Source organism: Megachile rotundata, chromosome 14 (genome assembly GCF_050947335.1).
Source record: "Megachile rotundata isolate GNS110a chromosome 14, iyMegRotu1, whole genome shotgun sequence".
In the NCBI taxonomy this organism is placed as follows: domain Eukaryota; kingdom Metazoa; phylum Arthropoda; class Insecta; order Hymenoptera; family Megachilidae; genus Megachile; species Megachile rotundata.
Genome location: NC_134996.1, coordinates 11,811,582 through 11,831,954, shown reverse-complemented (window position 1 = coordinate 11,831,954; position 20,373 = coordinate 11,811,582). Strand labels below are relative to the sequence as shown.

Below are 20,373 nucleotides of genomic sequence, written 5' to 3'. Positions count from 1 at the left end.
TTCTTAATTTACAAAATAAATCAAATTCTCATCAAAGCAAAAGATGCCTCTTAAAGCAAAGGCTTCTTAAATCACACATGTGTTACAACATTGTAGATAAATATATTTTATAACTGGCAAATAAATGAAAATATATGAACAATCTATTTGTTTGAATTATTTTTAAGATCCAAGAGAAATGAAACCACACTTGTAGGAGTGTGAAGGGTTAACCTTAAGAACCGTTCAAACATCGAATGTACCAAAAACCTCACTAAACAAAGCTACCTCTCTAAGCTATTTTATTACAAAATTTTAGTTCTGTCCATGAATTAAAAGTAAAAGTCTTTGTCTACGAGCCACGTGTCGTCTTTCAGTGATCTTCAAAAGGAAGTTCGAAAGTGCAGGAAAAGGGCAGGGTCACAAAGGGAGGCTCAGCTGATATTTAAACGGACGCGTGTCCAGGGCATCGAATGGAACGGGAAACGTGAGGTGGATAAATCGGTCGAAGGAAGGAAACGGCGACGGAAGAGTCGAAGAAAAACAAGGCGAGAAAACAAGCACGAAAAAACCGGGCGGCCGAGAAAAAGAGACGGAAAACAAAGATGCGACACACGTGCCAGGGACACGCGTGCGTGTAGGCGCGAGAGAAGGAACGGGAGAGAAAAAGGGGACGAGAAAAAGTAGGCGGAAAAAAAGATGCCGGGGGAAAACGCTGAAGAGAAGGAAAATAAAAAGAGAGACAGAAAAAGGAAACCGATAGAGGCACATTGTACGAGAGCACACAACCACGCGATTTTAGTTCTCCCTCCTACGGTCGCTACGAGGATCCCCCTTACGGCTGCCGAAAACAACGTGGAGACCTTCGTATGGCAACTCGCCCGACGGCGACGCCGAGACGTATTCCGCATACGTAAACCCGTGTCTCTCGAACACCGACGAATCCACTGGCGTCTCACGAAATTTCGGAGAACGATCCTTGGACGGGGGACCGAGGCGTGTCTTGATACAACGCTTCAACGTGTCACGGTTCACCTTCCACTGGAATTTTTGCGAGATACCTATTTCTAAATTTTCGGGTTTATAAAGTTAGATATTTAGAGAATTTGTTAATTCGAGGATATCATAGGTAGTATATGTGTCTTTGAACTGAATACTTTGGGCAAGTTCAACATTTTTATATGGAGAAATTTGGACGTTTCAATCTGGGAACTTGAGAAGTGGAGTCAATTCAAGAATGCCACATCTAGCTCTACGTATGCATCTATGCTCTTAGACTGAATACTTTGAACAAGTTTGAATTTTCTATATTTATAGACTTTGATGTTTGACAGTCTGGGTACTTGAGAATTTGTGAGGTAAATTCAAGAATACCTCCACATCTAGCTCTACCTCCACATCTCTACTCTTAGACTGAACACTTAGGACAAGTTCAAAATTGTCACATTTACAAACTTAGACATTTGACAGTCTGGGTACTTGAGAATTTGTGAAGTAAATTCAAGTATACCTCCACATCTAGCTCTACATCCACACCTCCACTCCTGCGACCGAATTTCTGCCCCCAAATAAAAATAGCAAAAATATTTTTGCTTCAACCCTTAAATACATAATGATGCAGTACTACTACTGTTTCAAATCGTACTAAATAATGAAGTTGCAAAAGTGAATTATATCACTACCTAATAAAATATATCTCATTTTGCAAAAATGATGCTCTTAAGGGTTGAAAGCAGCCAATAATGATGCAGTACTATAACTGTTTCAAATCATACTAAATATTGAAGTTGCAAAAGTGAATTATATCACTACCTAATAAAATATATCTCATTTTGCAAAAACGATGCTCTTAAGGGTTGAAAGCAGCCAATAATGATGCAGTACTACAACTGTTTCAAATCATACTGAATAGTGAAGTTGCAGAAGTGAATTATATCACTCCCCAATAAAATATCTTGCAAAAATGATGCACTCAAAGATTAAAAGCAGCCAATAATGATGCAGTACTACAACTGTTTCAAATCATACTAACTAGTGAAGTTGCAAAAGTGACCTATATCACTCCCCAATAAAACATATATTATTTTGCACTTAAAAGCAGTCAACATCGAGTTCCGCCATTTACGTTTTCCATCTTGCTTCGCTATTTTAAGCTTGAACGCTTTTATAGCAACAACTTTGTCATTTCCCTGCGAAACGAAAATCTCCCATTGTAAAGGGCAGACGGTGTATTTTGAGCTCGATGTGTTCTAGGACAACTTTGTTCGTTGAACTTTTACGCGGTCGTGTTTCTCGGAGGAACATTTTTTTTTCAACTTGCGTGGGATGGTATCACGTGGGAATTGTTTCGTGACATACATATGTTTGTACGCTGAAATTCGTGTGGGTTTTCTTTTCGTGGATGCTCTATCACTTTTGTCTCTTTCGTTTCGTAACGTTTCCGAACTTTCCATCGGTGCTCAAACTATTTGCAACGGAAATAGAAAAAAGAGAATCAATTTTTGGGGCTCTTAGTTTTCATGGACATGACGAATGTGCAACGAAGCACGCAAATAAACGACCTACAGACTGGAAGGGGAAAAACTTTTCGATCGTAAAAATATCACGGAAACGCTTCTCGAAAAACTCGAGCCAGAATTTTCCTGACTTTAAATATCGCGATATCGAACGAAACCTTTTAGCGTCGACGAAAATATCTGAAAACAGACGGATGATCAGACTTCGACTAAATAAGAAATCGCGGATTTCAGTTTGTCCTGCACGGGATTATTGATGACTGTTTTCTTTACTCACAATGAAGTTGTATTGTCGAGAGGTAGGTACGTGGCACAATACAAGATTACGTAATTTTAGAAATCGCCGAAATTTCGATGAAAAATATAAGAGTTTAATTATCGAGTACGCGATTATCGCTTTAAATTAAAACCTGACACACATACGATTTATTATTACGTCACACGTAGACCGTGACCCGTGACACGAGCGTGATTGGTGGTTATAAGGCATGGGGTTAAGAACGATCGAAGGGTTTTCCACGCAACTTCGATAAGTGGCTAGATCAGAAGTATTTAACTTGTCCGCGTTTAGAAGCGTGCCGTTTCTTTCGGCCCTGGCCTTAATGTGTACCGATAGAATGCATCACCTACCTCGTAAACCCTACAATCGAAATTCAAGGTAAATTTATCGTAATAAGTTTTAAATAGAGATCGGAGTGGAAAGAAAATCGCGAGTGCAAAATACGCGCTTGACCTTAGTCATCGGTTCGCGAGGTCGATGGTTGGCGAGAAAAACAAGAATTTATCTCAGCGAATGTTTCCATTCGAGTTCATAATTCGCATTACCCTTAATGAAAGATCTTTTCCAAAAAGATTTCTCGAGAACCGTATCAGCTCGAGAAACAAGCACGCGATTAATAACGATGTCAAAGCGACGGCAATTGAGCGTCACGCTAAAAAATATTGACCCAAATCGCGAGCATCGATTCGCCGGGAGACGTTCTATCGTACAATGCACTTTCACGCGGCAAAATCCTCGTGATAACGAGCAATTCAAACACGTTTTTACGCGATGATAAGATAAAAGATTGTATTTTTTCTAAGCCGGCAATTAACAATGCAGATACGATTGAAAAGAGGTCCGATTTTCAGTCAAGGGGTTAAATGGGAACATGGCAAGATCGCGAACAAGCAAGCACACTGGCAGCTAGAACGACTATCACAAGGTAGTTAGCGTGAACAGAGACGTGACGTTGCCGGTTGCCTGTCCGAGTACTTTCATTGCTGTTATACAACCGCGGATCGAGCGACCGACCGACCGCTGAAAGGAGAAATGGGAACACGCAGTGGTTCTCATGCAAACCTGAACCTTATCGATCGTTTGTTCGAGACCAGAACGCGGATAATAGGTCTCGATGGATCTCTGCTCGACCCAATTTGCGGGGATAGCTTAATCGATTCCAGTCTGACATATCGCTTTCGAGATGTTACCAGTTCAGAGTTCACCTTGCAATTCTATTTTCTTTACTACACTTATTATTCCAAACCCATTTTATACAAACCTATACAAGGATTAGGGTTTCAAAAATATTTGGAGCTTAGGGTTTCAAAAATATTGCAAATTTTGTGAGAGGAATCAAGGTACTGATAGTCTGTTAACAAAGAGTACAGACCGTGTGATCTCACATGACTCGATTGCTAAAATATTCTCATCAGATTTTTAATAAGATAGTAAGGTGGCATGGTAAGGTTGAAAAATAGCGAGAAGCTATGTGAAATTTCTCGATAAGCCATCGATTGAGCACCGTGCACAAGAGCAGAACGAAGGTGAGTTTTATCTCGCGGTGTTCTACCCAAGGCTTCGTGTAATCTCGGTCGCGGAGAAAGTGGAAAAGTGTATCATTGACTTCGTTCCCTATATACACGGTGACTCTATCAACCTTACAATTTACATTTTTTAAAATGATATTAAACCTCATCCTAGATTAAGACAGCCATAAATTGCGATCTTCTTGAACCATGTGCAACTGTGGTCCATTTATGTTAAACAATAATTTTATCGTACGAGTAGGAGTATAAAGAACTCCGAACGACAAATAAAAGTTACAATATATAAAAGTTTTTGAGTGAAATAGTTTGATGAGCGAGAGGTTAAATTTAAACCAATAAAGCAGATATTTTTCAAGAGACACTTAGGATGATCAAAGTTGCTCGATAAGAAGTGCAGCAGCAACAGTGTTGCAGCGTTCACCTATTTTCAGCACGCGGTCTAATATTAATCCCGACGATACCTGCCACTAAAATCGATATCCCTCGCTGTTCGAACTGGGTCAAACAGTTGCGCGCATTCTGACGTTATTTTTAATATCGCGAAATCCACCCCCTTTTCTCCAGGGAGTCTTATCTTTCTGCTCTCCGATATCTTTCATTAAGAAAAAACTTCTTGTGAAAATTCCGTAGAACGTTTGTAAATCAAAAATTTCAGTATGGAACGCAAGGATGTCGAAAAATGTAACTATTTCGAAAGGAGTTTTCGAAATTGACTTTCGAATGGAAAGTCGAAGGCTGCGACTTCGAAGCGAAATTTAGTAGGATGTAAAGCTATAGACGGAAGCAAATATCGGTTTAATTCTCCAAGTAAAATTTGCAAAATACCAATCCAGCTTTTAAATCGAATAATTGAGTCGAACGGTAGAAACTTTCGATATAGCTGACGAAAGTAAATGCAATTGTTATTGTTAGCAAATGTACTTTATGAAGAAGAGTCCACGTAACTCTATTTTATAACGCCGCGCACCATGCAATGCCATTTGAACCAATTGCACCGTAGCAATTGCTTTTGAAGAGAACGTCGACGTTGACGCTTTACTGAACCAGGTTTACGATTTATATAAACCCTTAATTTTTAATTTCACTCTTTTTCGAATAAAGTTCTCAGAATCGTATTTATACCGTAATATTATTACTGTCTATTCGAACGTTAGCTCGTAACAGCTTTAAACGCGATCGTATATTTATTAAGCAGCCATCTACATACATTAAATCCAGTAAACGCTTAAGCCTCTGCGATCCTCTTAAGGGCACGACGTAGGGACCGTAGCAGCCTTGAGGTAATCGATTTTTCCGTTTCCATCTACATTTACGTCCGATGCTCGAACAGATGCTGAGAGTGCTCGAAATCGAAAAAAGTCGAAGAAAGCAAGAAGTTATTGCAACATCCGCTAATCGATTTCATAAGAAATTTCAATCCATTAACTTGCGAGAACCCATCAATCCTTTCAGAACACAGAATTTAATGATTCATTTGCTAAACCAGATTTCCATCGATTCGACTCGGTGTCAAGAATTTCCATTTATCTATCGTGACAAACGATATTTGCACACTGCAGAATTACAACACTTTCAAACATCAGAATTTGAGAATGTTGAAACTTGCAAAATTCAGAAAGACTAAGCCTGAAATCTGCAAGTTGTTGCAAAACGCACATCGAACAAAACCAATGTTAAGCTGATCTCACGTCTGTAGCTTCATCCTCACGAACGGACAGCTACATATTTTTCTTTAAAAGCCGAGGCAGACGAACGCATCGCGTTCTCGAGGCCACGGGTCGAGGCAGATAAGATATAATTATTGGTGTCGCAAAAATGGCTGAATCCGACCCACCCGCTCTCCCTCCGTACTCCGCATTTTCTTTCATCTTCAAATTTTATCTCTTTCATGAAGTTCGGTGTTTTGATTCATGGATATGTAACAAACTTTCGAAACCTTCTTAAAGATTCAATGTTACAGTCATCCAGAAAATTGCTAACACAGTGTCCATCAAGAGTTTAAGCTGTTTGATAAAATATTGTTTGAGAAATTTTAGGAGTACAATGAAATAAAGGTGTATTATGACGATTTTGTTTTTGGACATCAGATATAGTCAAGTATTGTTCATAGAAATCATGGTACAAATATAATTATTTGCAAAAATACAAATTTTATTTTCAGCACATGTTCACAGGAATGTATTGGAGGACATAGCATTACAATTATTATTACAATTATTGAAAAGTATTTATTTAAGTACATGTACAAATGTGGGTGACATGAGGATTGTTTCAGAAGTAACACCATTAAGTAACATCATTCACAGTAATATCATTAAGTGTTAGCAGTAACGTCAGTAAGTAACATCATTAAATAATTCAATTACATCGACAATATTTACAATATTCAATATGGATGTATTCACAAATGTATTCACATATTTGCAAGTCAAAATTGAAATAACAATGCGTTAACGAATCGGTCAAGTTCCAAATGTTTAAAAACATCTTACTGAAAAATGTATTAAATAAAATACCAATCTTTTAAATGAAATATTAACCTTTTAAATAGAAAATGTTCTCTGTATAATTAAAGGATCAGACATGGTAGAAAAACGTGATGGCAAGGTTTTCCAACGGCGTCGACCCCCTTGGGCAAACCGAGCCTGTCTTATCGTAGGACAAATAAAGATATCGCGATATCGGACAGATTAAAAACGGAAGAAAGCACGCGAAAGATAATTTTGGATCTTTGGAAAAGGATGAAAATTTATTCGAAGCTGTCAGCAAAGCCGCGAGAGTTAATGAATCAAGCACGTGTTACTTAAGCGACTAATTAGCGCCCGTAGAAGAGAGACCGTTGAAGGAAAGGTTAGGTCCAGAAAAGCAGAAGATGATGGTAGGAACGCGCGGTCGCAGGGTCACGAATGGCACGCGCGATTCTCAATGTCCACTATTAGCCAACACTAGTATCGCATATTTTCTGTCTGACAATTTAGCGGGGAACTTGAACCGTTGCATTGTATACTAAAAATAAACGTGATACCTGAACCTTCTCTTCATTGTTTATGTGAAATTTTCACCTCCATTTTGTACGAAAATGAGAATAAAAAAATATTTTATAGTAGTTCAATTTGTGTTAAATAAACCCTCTGAAAAGAAATTCTTTCCCGTTTGTCGTTCGTCCAAAATAAATTGTCAAATTCGAGAGTGGTTTTACCCCTTAAAGATCAATAATCAAAATTGCAGGTCGCGTGACCATGCAAACGCAGCGACCGGCAATGACAGTGTAATAATGACTGTTACCACTTGCTACACGACGATGTTTACCCGCCGTTCGTGATCATCGATCATACGCGGTCTTGAAATTCAATAAAACGCCTCGTCTAGTCGGATTGATGATCGAGCGGAGAAAAAGTCCGGGTCTACGAGTATCTAGCGATTACCTGTGCCGCGTGTGATTAATGCCGCATTTTGCGTGTATTATTACGCACGCCGGTTTTTACCGCGCTGTACAGGTCACTTCAAAACACTGCAGACGAGCCGTACAAAAAATTGAAACAATGCAAAACACGTTTCGATTTTTCCTCCTTCGCTCATCAAAATTCCTTATTAACCGAAGATGAAGTTGCAGAGCGGCCGCCTCAAAAGACTCGAAAGAAGCGTGAAACCGTGTTGTTTGGAAATATCCAAGCTATAAACGTAGCTGTACGACAAAGGAACGTAAGTCAGAATTAAAGGAACCAAAAAGGAAGTGGAAACATTTTCGAAACAACGTGGAAGGCCGTAGGCTAAAGTGGGACAGGGAGGATCAGTTTTTCAAGCTTTTTTCTCTTTTTGCGGTCGAAAGTGAACGCGCGCGCGCGAGGCAAATCCGCTGCAGCCGTTTTTGCGCGGTTTATTGCGATTTAAAGTCGATTTACGCGCGGCCACCGCGTCGTTCAGCTTTGATCATCGACAGCCAAAAAAAGTTAACGATCAATGATCGCGTGGAATCGGCCAGACTCATCTCCGGTTTCCCAGCTGCGAAACTTATGGAACACACTGTGCTTCCACATTTTTGTAACTTCGTAAACGCTTTCTTGGAGACAAAAAATTTTTACGGAGGGAAAAAAATGGTCGAGGAATCTCCGAGATCGTAAAACGGAGAAAAAAAGGGACGGGTTTAAGGAAAATCGTGGCGTTAACATAAATCACGGAAAAGGTTCAGGCTCGTTAGCAGGTACACAACCTTTCTTCGAGGAACATAATGGCTGAAAAAGTAGATAATTGAAAGGAAATGGAAATTTTGAAAGGAGAGTTCACACGGAGGCTACGATGTGGCTAACGGTATCCCTGGCTGCAACCCGTCTCAAAGGCCTTCGAAGCTGCAACTTAGTGCAGGGAACGTGACTCACGGATGCATCGGTGCGCGAAAGTGGAAAGACTGGTGGTGAATTTGACGCGTGCCCTCTCACCTGTTGCACGAGATGCATTATCGATAGCGAGGCTTGTATCGATTATGAACGAATCCTTCTCGATTCATTATCGTTGATCTGCCTTATGCTTCGAATCTCTAGCGTTCTCGATAAATTTAACCCTTAAAGGCTCGGATCACGACAACGAATGCACAATGTGGTAACAAATTTTCTAGGCAATATTCGTGAAATGAAAATTAAATTAAATGAAATTCTACATTACTCTTTGTTTAACACATTCACTGCCATACTGAAACAATTAAAAATTGCATCCAGTAGTGTTTTAATTTTTACCAAATATTTTCACAGCATCTTGTTACATTTTCCATGAATCCATGGAATTTATGCGAGAATTTTTTATGAGAAAAGTAACCAAATTTTTAGCAATGTTAGATCAGTTTAGGAACTTAAGTGTCCATGTACGAATGTCGTGGCACGTGTTAAATTAATTATGTAAACTCTTTGTTAAAATTAATCCTGTTTGTTTAATTTCGAGGAAGAATATCTTACCGTAGGAATAATTTACGCATCCGCTAGCACTTGTAAATTTATCAGGTTCATGCGTGTGGCTGATCAACACTGAAATTATAAGCATTTGGCGCCTGTCGACTGTAGTTGACGAGCCGGTTCGATGATAGTATTGCTGTTTTTCTGCCGTGGCGTTTCATTTAAAATGAGAGAGAGGGATAGAGGGAAAGAAAAAAACGTGATAACCCGTCCGCCACACAACACACATATTTGTTTGCCGGTTTTCTGCATCTACAAGCAGGCGTCGTGTCGCTGTAATAAAAGCGGCACAGAAATCGTTGTACGAAACCTCGCTTTGTGTATCTTATCGCTGACAAACGGGCAAACAATGTATTCATTTGCATGTCGCGTATTACATAAATATCCCTGCCACGCGTGTGCTACGATGAGCAGACTAGCAGTCGAGAAACTAATCTCTCGCGTGCAGCTTCTTTTTATCACTTGCCATCTCTATTCAAGATCTCGCCATCTCTTTATTAAAAAGAGAAGAATTCGAAATAATTTCGTCATCGAATTGTCCGACTTCCTGACCACGCAATAATCAAAATGTCAATATCTCGTTCCCACTGCGGCAATCGACGCGAAACTGAAAAATTCGTATCCTTGATCAATACCGTGTCTTGCCATGCACGTCTGTTTTCACTGCGGCGGACAATTCGCGATCGCGATACCAGTTTTTCGTGGGTTTCGTTTGCACGGAAAGATTATCGCGGTTGTTTTCTCGAGATAACCGATCCAGATGTCGCAACGAGATTTCGCTCGTTAAAACGAAGAAAAGCGCAAGGAAATCTTGATGTTTCTCTTACATCAAGCATAACGAACGACGGATCTCGTGGCGGGTAAATAGCTTCAAGGAATCGAGCGTGAAACGCGATGCGTTTCAACGTTGCTTATTATAGAACGTATTCCAAACACCTGTAACTCCAGGTGTTTTGGAAACGAAATGGAGTGTAAATTGTTGATAACGCTCGTGAACCTTCAGCGAAATTTCGCTTGGATCTGACTTTGAAACAAAAGACGTCTTTGATCAAAGCGCTGAAGATAATCTCAAGCTCCTCCGCAGAGAAGCTTGCAGAGAAGGTTCTACCTTTCAGACGTGACAATACATTTTATTAATCCTAAAAATGGCACAAACATGTTCGATAGCACGAAGGATCGAGCTATCGAAAATAAAGCGAGTAAAGGTCATAAGAACCCTAAGAGCGAGCAAAGAGTGGAAGCATGGTCAGGTACCGAGGCAGCGTCCCAGCACGAGCAGTTATTTGGAGCAGCAAGGGGATATAGTCTACCAAAACAACCCCTGCAGTCGGCAATTACATGGAACAACAAAAGGGGTCGAAGTTATGGTAGGGCAGCGATCTCGGCGGTCGTAAAGGCGTGAAGTCCAGTATCGTGGAGGCTCACGGTCACGGCACAGATACGTCGTAGGTCAAGAGATCGCGGCGTGGTTTTGCAAAAAGGCAAGAAGTCGAAACGTACCTGTCATACGTCGTCCCGTCTCGCTCGTTCTGGCGCAGCCTCTCCTCTCTTTCGCGTGCACCGTCTCTCTCTGTCTCCCTGTTTGGTCAGGGCCATGCGTCATCGGCGCAGAATCGGTGCGCTTTGGAGGAACGTGGACGCGCGGCCGAAGAAAGAGCGTAGCAGGGCCAGCGCAGACAGCAGCGAGCACGGCACCGTGCTCCAAGATATTTGGCGGGCTCGAAAATAGCAACAGCGTTGTCCTTTACGGTGTGTGTGCTCCCTCTTCTTCTTCTTCTTCGTCGTCTTCTTCTTGGTCCGCGCGCCACTGGCAGCCTCGCACCGCCCGGTGTAACTCGCTCGGTCGCTCCACCAGTTCGCACTTTTATATACCACGCGTTCGTTGCTGCTTGTCACTTGACCGCTTTCCGCTCTTCTCTCACTCGGTCACCAGCTGCACGTATCTCCGGATGCGACCAGCACCACTCGCGACGCGATTACCACGTCGATACCGCGACAATTCCACCATGAGATAACCCCGAAAACGAGTGCGATCGCGAGCGATCGTTCCTCCCTCTGACCCGTGAACCACAGCCAAATACTCGCCGATCTCGATCAAGGATTTACTCGGCTTCCATCGTGCTCTTTGGAGCTCTGCAGTATCGCGATCGATCCGATAAATCGGTTCACCTGTCGCTTCCCGGTGTTCCTCGTTCGGGTCGGATTCAGATCCGCGCCAGGTTTTCCACTTGCTCCCTCGCTCGATCCCCTGGTTCTCGCACACGTGCACGCGCCTCCGAACACAGCGATCCCGACGTGCTGAGCGAGAGAGAAACGGAAAGATGCTCGCGGCTCCGCGGTTCGCGCGCGACTGACCGAGGGCGAGAGTCGTTATTGGGAGCAGAGCGCCGGTGAAGTCTGTTCGCCTCGGCAGCCACCTCTCTCTTCACCCCTGGTTAGCGCACGTTCTTTCTCTTTCTCTCTCGACAGCGCTCCCCGTCCTCCTCGACCTCCTCTACCCGCCTCCTCTACTCGCTTTTCCTTCTCGCTCCTTCTTCCCCTTTACCCTGCTCGTCTACTCTCTCTCTCCCTCGGGGTAAGCCGTCTCGTTCTAGTCGCGTCGCGGCGACCTTCCTCGTCCCTCTTCGCGTCGGTCTCTGTCCCGCTCGGCCCGGCGCTCACTCTCGGCTCCCGTTCGACGCGGAGCAGGCGCGAAACGAACGAAACCGAAACTTAAGCTCGGCTGTCGCCTCCTCCGTCTCTTCTTGCGCCTCTCTTCCTGGCTCTCCCTGGCTCTCCTCTCGTTTCCTTACCTTCCCAGCAGCGGGCCGTTTGCTCCGTTCGTCTCCGCGCGAGGCTACGCAGGCCTTTCGAACCTTCGAAGACACTGTCCGAAACTGGTTGGAGAGATGGCCCGCCACTCGTTTCGGCATCGTAATCAACTGGCCAGACCGCTGTTCCACGCGGCCACCCGTTCCATCCCGTTTCATCCCGTCCCAACCCCGATCCTCCTCGCTCCGCCGCGCCGCTCTTCTGCCGACCTTTCCTTCCTCTTTCCTCCTTCTGCGTTCCAGACTCGGACCGAGGGAACGAGTCCCTGATGCGCGCGTTTACGCGGCCCTCCGGAGATCGGGATCCGAATTCTGGCAGCTGCTCGATCGCCCGAATCCTGCCCCCTTTTCAATGGGTGCCGTTTTTGCCCTCGCTGCTCCTTCTTGCCCTCGTAGGAACTAGACTAGAATTCGAGTGAAAGCTCATCGACACCTTTTCGGAATCTCGCTGGACCGAGTTCTTCCCTTTGAAACCGATTCCGCGAAAGGAAAGGTGAAGTTGATGAAAGTTCTCGTAGAAAGTGTGGTGAAGGAGCGACTTCCTAGGTACGATCGAATTACTTCCGATAGTACCATCGTGGAATTCAATTTCGACTCGTGATCACCGATATTGTCCTTTGCGGTATTTTTCAAACCGCAACGACCGCGGCGTTTCTTTCCGCGTAAATTCGAGTTTGTTTTCCGCTGCTCCTTACGTAACTTTTCTCGTAACGAGCTTCGTATAAATTAATTAAAATCGGGAGACCGAAAAAGTCCCACTCGATTCGATTCCCATCTAAACGATGCATTGTAACGGCATTTTTATCCGATCCGATGAAACTGCACCTTCTACGCTTCACTCTCGATGAATAGCAAACTATTTTACGCTTTAATCGGACGAACAAGATCTCTCGCTCTTTCGCCCGGCCGTCGATCAAACGATCCTTTTCGATACTCACAGTCGCTCGTTCCTTCGTGCAACGCTCTCAGGCATCGTTCGTCCCTGTGAATTGTTTCAATTAGACGAGATAACGGCTGAACTAATTATATACGCGAGACGCTCCATTAAATTAATCTCACAAAGGTAATGGTACCCCGCGTCTTTATTGGCACGAGAAAAAATTGAAAGAATGATCCAAATATAGGAACGATTCGAACAATGCTAAGATACTTCTTCAGAGTTGTAAATCAACTTTACTGCTATACGGTAAAATATCCTGAATGGTTTCATTAAACCATGCGAATCGAACATTTCAACGCACTTTCAAAATATTCTCGAATACGTTGATAAAGCCGGCTTCTTCTGGTTGGCCATATCGAACGATGGTTCGCGTGCCGATTGGCATTCAACTCGTTTCGCCGCGGCAAAATGCATCCCGGTGTACACGTAACGCCGGCAACATGCGTCGACGTAACACAGAACGTATATATACGCTTCGAGACACACGGTTTGGATTCAGCGGCAGGTATGCGTCGCGACGCGACACGACGTGCGAGAAACCGACGGTACCGTTATACGAACACCGTCGTCAGAATCTCCTATACACCGAGGAACGGAACACCGCTCCTAGCCGAACGAATACGGCGTCGAATCACGAAAATCTGGACACCGTCTCGAAGTATTCCCCTACCTTTGACACGCCCTGTAGAAGTATGAATTCTTTTGAAACTCTACGCAATTTTACGTCTGGTTCCTTTCGTGCAGGAGAGTAAAATTTGAATGCGATTATCGTCTCAGCAATCTCGTTCAAGTATCAATGCATTCCCTCGAGATTTCACGGAACACGTGCAATCGTCGATTATAATGCACCGGTGAAAAAAATTCGAAATATTTAGGTCTTCGAGGAAGCCGGACCACGGTCTTTTAATGGTAGCTTGCACGTGAATCCTATTAACATAAATGAAAGGGCTGCGCTGCATTCCGTAGCGAATGGAGATTGACCTTCGTCAGGATAACGTGACCTTGATATACCTTCTATTAAGAATCGATACATTTGTGGTAAGGGTAGCCACGTTCTCCGCCAAGTGAAAGGGTTACGTGTGTCTACGTTGCAATCCTTTAACGTGGTTTCGAATCCCCGATCGATCGACATTGGAAAAGTGGAATTAAACTGATCGGTTGCACCTTGAGAGAAATTACCTCTATGCCTTATAGCCTTTTACCACCAAAATTTAAGGTATAATCTTGTAGAGAACACTTAATTTCTTTTACCAACTTAATTTACAAAATACAAGTATGTGGCATGTGTCAAATACTTTCAATGGTAATAATTTACTAATCTGTTTAAATTATTTATAAGATCCGAAAGGAATGTGATGCTAAAAGGGTGAAAAGACAAAATTTCCATAAGATCTCGCAAAACTATATCCGACAAGACCCTCCAAGAGCCCCCAGCTAAAGATAGCTCAGTAACAGCAGAATTAATGGCGGCTCCTCTGTATCAATTACACGCAGTATAATATACCAGGAAACGTTGAACAATTATTGTTGTCTGGCCCACATATTGCACCGAGCCTGCAGCATCGTTCCTCGTCTCGCCGTCCACTTGCCTTCATTGCACTCGTCGAAGGTTCGCAATTTTTATCTCTATCTTTATAATTACCCCTCTGTTTCCCAAAACAGCTGGAAAGTTTCTTCGCGTTTGTATTTCTTTTCGGGAAAGTTGATGTTTCATTGTGAGTTACGAGAATCGTTTATGACCGGTCGTAAATCAAAGACCTCGAAACGGGAAGTCATCGAGGGGACTATTAGAAAATGATTTGGGGGATGACAACTTTCTTTCGAAAGTTCATTTTGATACTCTCATATTCACTTTGTACTTCATTATGTGAAGAAATTCAATTGAACTTTTAATAAGAAACATTTAGCATTGAATGCTGCTAAGTGAATAAATCTAAAGTTCATAGAAGGCGTACCAACTCTTAGAAATTAATCACAAAATGTTGCTAAAGTTCCATAATATAATTGCTATCGTACGAACAAGAAATGTGAAGACATGTGAAGACATGTGAAGTCATATGAAGTATATGAAGACGTGTGAAAAATATAAAGACATGTGAGGACATGTGAAGACATGTGAAGATATGTGAAAACATGTGAAGGCATTGTGAAGTTATGTGAAGTATATGAAAACATGTGAAAAATATAAAGACATGTGAGGACATGTGAAGACATGTGAAGACATTGTGAAGTCATGTGAAGTATATGAAGACATGTGAAGACTATGAAGACATGTGAAAAATATAAAGACATGTGAGGACATGTGAAGACATGTGAAGATATGTGAAGATATCTGAAAACATGTGAAGACATTGTGAAGTCATATGAAGTATATGAAGACATGTGAAGAATATGAAGACATGTGAGGACATGTGAAGACATGTGAAGATATGTGAAAACATGTGAAGTATATGAAGACATGTGAAAAATGTAAAGACATGCGAAGACATATGAAGACATGTGAAGAATACGAGGACATGTGAAGAATATGAAGACATATGAAGAATACGAGGACATGTGAAGAATATGAAGACATGTGAAGACTTGTCAAAAATGTGAAGACACATGAAAAATGTGATAAATTGAATAGAGTGTTGAATCGGTTTAACCGACCATTTGCGCAAGTCTGACTATTGTAAGGGCGAGAAACGGGCGGGATCCATTTAGATGAGTTGAGTAGCGTCGTATCGAGCAATTAATTTGTTTATCGATAGAAACGACGATACGCGTAGACCTAGACGAGCCAGATGATTGGGCAAGCATGAAAGCGATTAAGCACACGCGACAGAGACAATTAAGTCCTGTAAGATCAAACGCGACCCGTGTGTCGGTCACGACTGGCATCGCAACCTCGTGTACGTACACCGCTATTTTTACTCCGGTGAAAAATACTTTGGACTCGATATAACGTTTTACGCGCGTACGTGTCATCGTCGCTATCTCTTCCACGACCAGCCACGGTTGTCCGTGTTTTGCAACACGTTGCGTGCCGTATATTTCACAAGCGTAACACGCTTATCGCCGTTGCAATATACTCCAATTTAAATGATTGCCGATAATTCAGTCGGTCAGCTCGGGAATTCGTACACCCCTCAAAAAAACAACGACGATTTTTCGTAACTTTCAAAAGCGTTTAATTAATCGTTTATTTTTGGACCAACGTATTTTTTGTCGCAACTGCAGGTTGCAGCGACTCGGATTCTTATCTACAATAGCCACAGCAACATTGTTTTGCGCTACTTACGTCATCTTATCGGGAATTCAACGAATCGCGTCATTCGTATTCCGAGATCGCGACAAGATATAGCCTGATTTCGGCCCAGCATTCATCGATTCAGATCGGAGAAAAGTAGTACACAAAATGCATCCATGAAAAGTGATTTTGCATCTCCTTCGATTGCCAGAATTAATCGATGCAATACAATACGCTAATTCGATCTAATCTTTAGTGGCTAGTCAGACGACTGTTTCTACTGCGGAAGTCTACCTTTATTCCATTAATTTTTAATCGAAAGTATAATTTTCGATGAAAGTATTCGAAAGTGCGTGGGACACCGTCGTCCTATATCGCATGTTAACAGATCTTAAATGCATAAGCATCAACGATCCATTAATTACAATCGACCACATCAGCGAGTCTATTGTCCCGAATGGACGCAGGACAAAAAAAGGGTGTCTCGGGATTTTAAACGAACCATTGGCCGAAATTCGTCGTGTCACGGGCTGTTCCCTCCCCTGTTAATAAGATATCAACCTCTATCCGGTCGATTGTTCTGCCCGCGTTATTTGCGCTGCAAGTGCGTTGAACCAAGCGGCGATCACGACGAATCGTCATCGAGTAGATCGGACCCAACAGCTTCATTGGGAAACGAGACATTGTGGCCCAGATATCGATGCGACTCGGTTGCTTTAACAACGCGCCGATATTCTCGGTACTTTTGTATTCGAGAAATGCCATTACATTGCAGCTGGATACCGGTGCTTGTACTTCTTTGAAATTCAATACATTATGGAACAGTCGCAACCTCTCGTTAATCCTTTTGCAATAATGTCTATTTTATTGCTAACAGAATCTCTTCGCATTACAAAAAAAACTTCCCGTATCAACGTGTTGGGTCTATTGGAAAATTAGATCCAATCTAACACGGTACCGCAGTCTCACGCTCGCTCGCAGACAGAAATTATGAAACGTATTTCGTCTGGTAATAATCTCGTAACGCTACAATAGCGTTTAGGGAAGAACGAGGAAGAGCAGTGACCCCGGTACGCGGAAGTGATTAAGCGCGTGTAACGTTTAAATGGCAAGTATGGATTAACCCGATTAACTTATTCGTCAAGGAGCAAACGAAGCTGATCAAAGAAGCCGACCGATCGAACGGAGATCGTGATCCGATTCGTTCGAAGGGCAACGCACGAATCATGATCAATTCTCTGATCAGTTTCGCCTTAAGATTAATATGCAGGAAGTTAACCGGCGATTAATCAGAGAAACGAGAAAAGTCGAACGGACGAAAAGTGGAGAAAACGCGATTGATCAACGGAAATTAAATCCAGAGAAAATATTTTAGCAAGATTACGAGAAAAGTTTTAGTAAGATTTTTACAGATACGCAGACTGTACAATCATTCTTAATTACTGCGACCTTTGCGCACGACATAGGGGTGCACCGGTGACCCTGGCTCGGTCTATATTTCGTTTGTCCCTTCCGAGAAGGCAATTATGTCTGAATTAGTAAATTAGCCGTGGCTTGCCACTCTGTATTGTTGAAACTGGATTGCAATCTGTACCTTCCACTCGCCGACCACAATGTCAACGTCTGTCTAACAGCGGAGCATATTCAAAAATTCATGCAACAAGACTGCTCTCCGCAAGAAAATAAAACGCACATTTGCCACGTTTAAATATACGATTCTTTTTTGTTCGGCTAACACGTTTCTCCCCGGCTGTTTAGAATTTAACCTCGATTCGACATTGAAATGTGCATCCTGTCGCGTTGAAATGTATGTGCTTGATCAGACATCTCGCAGTCAGATTGAATAGACAAATTCGATCGACCTCGTTTCGAAAGCTGTTTTTTCCGATCGAGAAAAATCGAAATTCAATCGTATAAAAGTGGTTAGGTAACGTCTACGATTTGGCAAGATCTACAGGTTGCATCAAAAGTACGTGTACCACGCGTTATATCGCTTAAATACGAAGTGAAGACCAGTGAGCAAATATCGGCAAGTTCAACGAACGAAGAATACAGAATTTAAGACGTGCGTCGTGTCATGGACAAATGGACGTTTTAAAGGGAACAATTTGTGACAAAGCCTGTAGCGAGCCTGTTTTCGCCTTGTTTTCGAATTTCTCGGTCGGTCGAACTCGCTGAATTATTGATGAGCCTGATTGGCTATGCCTGAACGTAAAGGAATTCAGATATTATTCGTTGTTCGAAGCGAGAACCACGATCGTCAACGAGCATCGTCCATCTTGACCAAAGTCCAGCAGGCTTTACTGATTTCCGGACGAGATAAAACGCTGTTGGCTGGTGACAGAAAACGCGGGAAACGAATGGGACTGTCGACGGAATTTCGGATGGAATTCTTAATCGGTCGGGGATATTTTCAGCCGCGCCGAGAAACACGAGGAATACAACCTTTGACACGACACGAAAAGGGCGGTCGTTAACGCTTGTTAATTTTTAAAATGTTTGAAATTTTTGGAAACGAATTGTCGTATTGATAGCATTAAAGGATGAAGTCCTTTTGGATTACGGTTTCCCTCGGCAAGACGAATCGATCTCGCCAAGGAACAAGATCGGACGATTCCTAGTCCAACTGGTTCGGTTGCTAGCATTCCGTGGAAGGATACTGCCACCCTTCTGGCTCGAGTCCACGAGAGCAGGGGAGGGAAAGGACGAAATAAAAAAAGGGGAACGAAGCCTGGCTAGAGGGCGACTGGAAGGCGTGTGCATAGTACAGAACGAATTTGGAAAAATTTTCCCCGTTTGCAAAATTAACTTACAGAAAGTCAAGAAGGCAGATCTACAAAAATAAAGAATTAAAATTTCATCAAACACCATCGTGCAATTTAATCCTAAACAAGGTTTGAAGATTTGAAAAATTTAATAAGGGTTGATACTGTGCTGCACTGAATTTGGAATTAAAATAGCAAATAGAAGAGAAATACATATGTCCAGTACAGTATATAGAAAAGCGACGCTGTGGATAGAGACGGTCGACCTTGTCTCGTGACGTCACCGACCGTCTAGACGAGATCCACCGCTTTCAATGTCCCCCATTCTCCCCCATTCTTGGATTAAATTCGAGAACTAAAAAACTCAAAACGAGCCACGACGGGCAACCCGATCTCCACCCGTTCACTGGATTCACCGCATTAATTTCGACGACCTCGCTCTCTCTACTACTAACTATATCTCCCCGTGTTGCTCTTACGCTCTTCTATACTCCCCTAGTCCACGTTCTCTCCCTCGTGTGCACACGCTCTACGAGTATACCTCCTTCGACCTTATCCTTCCTAGCAGTTTGCTCCATTGTCACGCTTAAGCTCAGTTTACGTCGAGGATACTAGACCGAGTAACTTGACCGACCGATCTACCGTCTCTGCCATCACTTTTACTAGCTGCTCTAAAACCTTTACTCCTACATTTTTACCTACGTACTTTGACGTACTCTATGACACTGGATAGACTATGACATACTCTATGACACTGGATAGAGTATATTATCGGAATAAATTTTAATAAACTTCCTATGATATAAACATAAGAGCTTCGTATTTGTGAAGGGTAAGATAGAGGAAAAAGTTTTGGAGCATAGTACGCATAGAAACGGCCGTATGTAACAAGAGCAGGTGTGTAGCAAGGTGAGAAAAGGGTAGTACTCGAAGACCCTCGTGAAACAGGGAGGAAGTTTGAAGATCCTGTTGCCAACGGTTGCAGCAGGACAAGCGGATCCCTCCTTCGCCGCGTAGAAACGTGTGCTTTCGTCGGAGGTTAAAGTGCCGATCGATGTACGCACTCCTCGACCACACCCGTCGATGTTCCTCCTTTGGCTGGCTTGCCGAACTTCGGGGAATCGATACTTGTATCGCGTCATTGAATATCGAATAGGTCCGCGGACGTACCCGGTGAATATTACGAAAGACTCCGGGCTGCCCAGTGATTAACAATGAACCCATATTTTTATTTCGAGAAAATTAAGTCATCTTCTACTGAACGTTTCGTGGAAATTTACCTTAAATTTGAAACTTTCTGAAGAATGAAACTGAATGAAGATTGTAAATGATTCTTTGTATAATTTTCTGTACTTAAAGGTTGCTTCCATAATTTTTAT

At 42.6% G+C, this 20,373-nt stretch overlaps 1 protein-coding gene across 4 annotated transcripts in view; it reads right to left on the bottom strand.

Annotated features, from left to right (window-relative positions):
* Positions 1–20,373, bottom strand: part of Oatp74D (Organic anion transporting polypeptide 74D) — a 72,832-nt gene that overhangs the window by 34,503 nt on the left and 17,956 nt on the right. Inside the window, exon 1 of one of the 4 annotated variants that reach the window (XM_003700122.3) lies at positions 10,748–12,118. The exons of the other annotated variants lie outside the window; for them this stretch is intronic. The gene's annotated coding sequence lies outside the window, so the exon portion shown is untranslated. Of the gene's footprint in view, positions 1–10,747; positions 12,119–20,373 lie in introns of those variants that run through there. 4 annotated transcript variants of the gene reach the window in all.